This window comes from Vulpes vulpes, chromosome 1, assembly GCF_048418805.1.
Source record: "Vulpes vulpes isolate BD-2025 chromosome 1, VulVul3, whole genome shotgun sequence".
Taxonomy (NCBI): domain Eukaryota; kingdom Metazoa; phylum Chordata; class Mammalia; order Carnivora; family Canidae; genus Vulpes; species Vulpes vulpes.
Genome location: NC_132780.1, coordinates 5,765,569 through 5,771,568, shown reverse-complemented (window position 1 = coordinate 5,771,568; position 6,000 = coordinate 5,765,569).

The window sequence follows — 6,000 nt, the reverse complement described above, 5'->3', positions numbered from 1 at the left end:
TTAGCGCCCTTACAAAAAGGCCCCAGAGAACTCCCTGGCCCCTTCCATCATGTGATGTTACAGTAAGAAGACAGTTGTCTGTGAACCAGAAAGTAGGTTCTCACAGATACCAAATCTGACAGTGCCTTGATCTGGGTGGGACATCCCAGCCTCCAGAACTGTGAGCGCCAGAAAAATAGATCTTCGTTGTTTGTAACCTGCCAGCCCACGGTGATCTATTATAGCAGCCTGAGCAGACTAAGACATAAGGACACTAGTCCTATTGGATTAGGGGGCCTCCCTACTCTTAGGTCCTCATTTAACCTTAATTACCTCCTCAAAGGCCATATCTCCAAATATAGCCACGTTGTGGGTTAGAGCTTCAATATATGAATTTTGGAGGGGCCACAATTCAGTCTGTAACACAGAACATCTACCATTGAGTGGCCCACAATCTGGTAAGGAAATGTGTATTATTTACTTCAGTGGGAAGGAACACAGAAGAATGGTTAAGATGTTGGCTCTGGAATCAGACTGACAGGTTTGGGTCCTGCCTGTATCACTTATCAACTGTGTGAATTTTCTTCTCCTTTCTGTGCCTTGAAAGAATCAAACGAACAGACGCCCGTGAAATTCTTAGAACAGCCCCAGGCACAGAGCAAGTGCTGATTAAATGTTGGCTCTTGTTATTAGTTGCAAGTAAACTTAAAACTGTGCTAAGTGCTCTGAAGAGAAATCATAAGATAGATACTTTAAGAAGTAAAATAGAACTCTAACCTGGCCAGGGTTTTCCAGGAAGGCTTCCTCCCGGAAGCAATGCTTGCACAAAGATTTTATGAATAATTACTAACTTGACTAGGAGAGGAGTGAGTCTTCCAGGCAGTGGGAAAATAGGTTCCAGAGCTCTGGGGTGGGAGGAACCATGGCCCTAAAGTCCATTGCTGTAGGGATGGAGACAGCAAAGCGAAGAGAAGCAGGGGAAGCAGGGGAAAGTGAGGTTGGATGTGTGGGCAGGGCCTAGCAGGGCATGCTCAGGAGTGCTGGCATTTCCTAAGAACCATACAGAGTCATGGGAAGAAGCATTTTTTTACAGGAAATGATTTAACCCTTCCTGGGAACCCTACAAATACGACCATCTGAACAAGCTTGGGCTGGCCTGCTGCAGACGCATGGCCCGGTGAAAGCCAATGCCCCAGCCACCTCCACCAATTGCCAGGCAGCCATACACGTGAGGGAAACCACCCTAGACCTGATTGCAGCTGCAAGAGTCAGCCCGGATGAGACCCACAGAAGAACTGTGTGACCGGGCTCAGCCCAGATGGTCCCAAAGAATCAAGAGCTAGAAACTAATCATTATTTTTAAAGTTGCTGTGTTCGGGGTGGTTAAGAAAGTCAACTGACATACCCTGGACCAGAGTAATTTCTAGGCAACAAATATCACTTGCCTTGATTCTGGATCTTGAAAGTTGAAAAGTTCTCCCGTTTCTGGTCTTTTTTCTTCGCTCTTCTGGATGAATTTTTATGAGATGAACTTTAATGCCAGGGATGATCTTTTGATAATTTTTCCCCCCCAATAGGACTGGAAATGGCTCTTGAAAAAAAAAACAAAAAACACTTGCTCTGGTTTGCATCTTCCTATTTCCATTTGCAGGGCATCTGAAAAGGCAGTTAAGGGGAGAAATCATGATTCTATTTCGTATTTTCAAAACATCTCTTACTTGGGCTAAATGGCGCGTTCCTAGCTGGGCTCAAGAAGGTGTTGGAGTGGCCAGCTCCAATGTGAAGAGTAACAGCCACCTGCTGGTCAGGGCCAGTAGGAACAAGAACAAAGCCCTGCAAGCTGGAGAGAAGCCCCTCCCTTGCAGTGTCCCTCCAGCGCCCCCTACTGACAAGGCCTAACCTCATGCCGGATGATAAATCCTGAAATTAAGGCGCAACAAATGGATAGCTGGCGCAGTGAGTAGTGGGGTCCTCAAATACTAATAAAAATTATAGCCATGATAACGGCTAACACTGAATTCTCAGAGCACTTTGTGTCATTTATTTCTGAATCATCAGGAGAAAGTTTGTGGGGAGAGAGGAGAGTGGTCCTTTCTGCTCCCAGGGTCTCTGTTCCTTCTTCCCTAGGCTCAGAGCCTGAGGCCTTCTGGGCAGCCAAACTGTCCCCCCTGGCAGGCCAGGCCCATCGCGTGGAGCCGAATCCATCTCTGTTCCAAGCCAGGCGTGTGCCCCAGGGATGGGCAGTCAGAGCTCTCTCCAACCCCGACACACCATGCTGGGACAATGGGACATAATCCAGAGGAGGGACCTTGCCACTTCTGGAAATTCAGACATCCAGACAGGATGTGGATGTGGTGCTAAAATTGCTTGCCTCTCTTCACTGCTAGTTTTAAATTTTTATTTTTACATTTTTTTCCCCTCGCACTAATTTCCTCCTATATATATATAATTTTTATAGAAATATATATAAAATATTTAAAATATATAAAATATATTTTTACATAAATATATTTATATATTTACAAATATTAAAATAAATATATTATATATATATTTCCCTTCTTGGTTTTCTTGATCTTCTCTTCCAAAAGGTAAGCTTTTATAAAGGGAGAGATTGAGGTCTGATTTGCTCCCAGCTGGGCCTCCAGATCTAAAACAGTGCCCATGTGAGGTGTGTGCCCATGTTAGGCAAGCAATAAATATTTGAATGAGTCATTTTACCGGAAAGACATTCACAATTTTACCACCTAGGACAGGGGCAGATGCAACTTGTCTCACCAACATAGCTTCCGGGCCCCAGTCCCTGGGGCTTACAGGTATCCATGAAATTGTCTGCATAAGACTGGTTCTCAGTGGATCTGGACAATTTAGGTCTTATTATTCTACAGCGCCTTGAATACCCAGGACTCCACATCACCATTCTGGAAGAGTTCCTGTAACAGTGTAAGCTTTTCCATTTAAGAGAGGTTAACCCACATTAGACTGTTGGTGCTCACCCCTAACCCAGAATAAGCAAGGCCACACTGGGGAATCAGCAGCCTCAGTGGCCGGATTTTCCTGAAAGCTGTTCCTGCCTCCAGACCCCTTTTAGGAAGTCTGTTTCCTGTTGCCTGCTGTCTCTGATGCTGGACTCTGAGCTCAGTTCGGAGGCAACGACCACTAAAAACTCATTTCTCTACAATGTGTTAAACTATGTACATTAATACTGGCAAAAGAATTTTTGGTAAAAAAAAAAAAAAGAATTTTTGGTAAATTCAGTGAGTTGGCCATTTGGTGACATGAACATTTTATGGGTTGGTTTCTAGTGAATTGCCCTGCTTCCTAATTTTCACTCAGTCCTCAGCCATGTGTCATTTCTTTCTGCAGTCCATGCTGAAGACATTTTGAAATTATGCCATCAGATAAAAAATGTCAAATAATGACACCGGTCAGTTAGATACTCTGAAAAAATCATGATGCAAGCATGAGTATAAATTATTTTTAAAATACCCACCAGTTGTCAGAGTAGATAACCATTCCCGAATTAAGGAAAATTACTCATAAAAATAAAAGGACATTGCCCATGCATACACCACCTTTGCTATTTTTGTCTCCTTTTTAGAGTCCTACATATATAGAAGCATACGTTCAGGTTTTTTTTTTAATATTTTTTTTCTTTATTTATGATAGTCACAGAGAGAGAGAGAGAGAGGCAGAGACACAGGCAGAGGGAGAAGCAGGCTCCATGCACCGGGAGCCCGACGTGGGATTCGATTCCGGGTCTCCAGGATCGCGCCCTGGGCCAAAGGCAGGTGCCAAACCACTGCATCACCCAGGGATCCCCCGTTCAGTTTTTTCAAATAAACTTTATTTTGGAAGAATTTTAGATTTGCGGAAAAGTTGCAAAGACAGTACAGAGAATTCTTGTGCCCCGTTCACCCAGTTTCCCCCAATACTACACAGCCATGATACATTAATCAAAACCAAGAAATTGGAGATACGTTCGTTAGATTACTCCTTTCTGCCCCTGGACATCCCCAAGTAAGCATCATTAAAGTCTCCCCTCCCACCGCCGTCATGTCTAAGAGTCTCCCAAAGAGCCCGAGCAGCTGCAGAAGCTCTTCATCGAAGGTTCGAGCTTCAAAACAACCGATGAGAGTCTGAGGAGCCATTTAAGCAATGGGGGATGCTTCTGGACTGTGTGGTAATGAGAGACCCCAACACCAAGCGCTCCAGAGGCCTTGGGTTGGTCACCTAGGCCACCCAGGAGGAGGTGGAGGAGGTGGACGCGGCCATGAACTCAAGGCCGCACAAGGTGGATGGAAGAGTCGTGGAATCAAAGAGGGCTCCCGAGAAGATTCTCAAAGACCTGGTGCCCACTTAACTGTGAAAAAGATTTTTGTTGGTGGCATCAAAGAAGACACTGAAGAACATCATCTAAGAGATTATTTTGAACAATATGGGAAAATTGAAGTGATTGAGATCATGACTGACCGAGGCAGTGGCAAAAAGAGAGGTTTTGCTTCTGTGACCTTTGACGACCACCACTCTGTAGACAAGATTGTCATTCAAAAATACCACACTGTGAATGGCCACAACTGTGGAGTAAGGAAAGCCCTATCGAAGCAAGAGATGGCTAGTGCTTGGTCCAGCCAAAGAGGCCGAAGCGGTTCTGGAAACTTTGGTGGTGGTCATGGAGGTGGTTTTGGTGGGAATGACAACTTTGGTCGTGGAGGGAACTTCGGTGGTCGAGGTGGCTTCGGTGGCAGTCGAGGTGGTGGTGGATACGGTGGCAGTGGGGATGGCTATCATGGATTTGGTAATGACGGAAGCAACTTTGGAGGTGGCGGAAGCTATAACGATTGTGGCAATTACAGCAATCAATCCTCAAATTTTGGACCCATGAAAGGAGGAAGTTTTGGAGGCAGAAGCTCTGGCCCCTATGGTGGTGGAGGCCAATACTTTGCCAAACCACGAAACCAAGGTGGCTGTGATGGTTCCAGTAGCAGCAGCAGCAGCAGCTATGGCAGTGGCAGAAGGTTTTAATTACTGCCAGGAAACAAAGCTTAGCAGGAGAGGAGAGCCAGAGAAGTGACAGGGAAGCTACAGGTTGCAACAGATTTGTGAACTCCTGGCCCTCATCTCTCAGTTTCCCTCTCACCCACAGGAGTGGGCATCAGAGTGGAGGGGCCAGGGCAGACCTACCCGTTCTGCTGGCTGAGGCCACACTGCTACCAGTCCAGCTGAATGAGCCATATTCTTGCAGGTATGTGACCAGATGGAGCCAAGGAAGGTGGTGGCAGATATGGGACAGAGGTGGAAGCCTGCCTACCTGCCCTCTCAGAGGCCAGCTCAACCCCCAGGCCCCAGCGTTTGGCAAGGCCTGACCTGTTTTAACTGCTCAGGTAACATTTGAAAATATTTAGCAGACTCATTCTTTCCTGGATGCCCATCTCATGTCTCACGGTGATATTTTTGTTAACATTTATTTATTGTTTTTGGCAGACAGCAATAATCATCATAGACTATTTGGAAAATACAAAAATGCCCAAAGAGTGAAATGGGAATCCCCTGCAAATATCACCTCTTCCTTAATAACCAGTGATAAGCTTTGGGGGACTTTGTTTTACAAGCCTAATGCTAATGTACACATATTTATATTTTTATCAGAAAAGTGATTGTACTGAGCATGCTCTTTTGTAATCTTTTTGCATCGAATAATTTCCCAAGTATTTTCCCATGTATGACTTAAGTACTCTTTTGAAATGTGATTTTTAAGGGAAAAACTGATTTTATGAATACCAGCCTCCATTAATTCCACAAACACTCTTTAAAAACTCTCCAATGAAAAGTATATTAAGTCTAATGTATGCTCAGCCCTTGGGTTGGACATCCCTCAGCGAAAGCACGAAGTATTTTCAAGTATGACCTCACTCTTTAAAGCAGCACAAGTACAGGAGTCACCTTGATGAATCAGCTTCTGAACACTGGGCATGATGGAGCCCCAAATATTTGAAATTGGGACTCACACAGCCTGAGCTG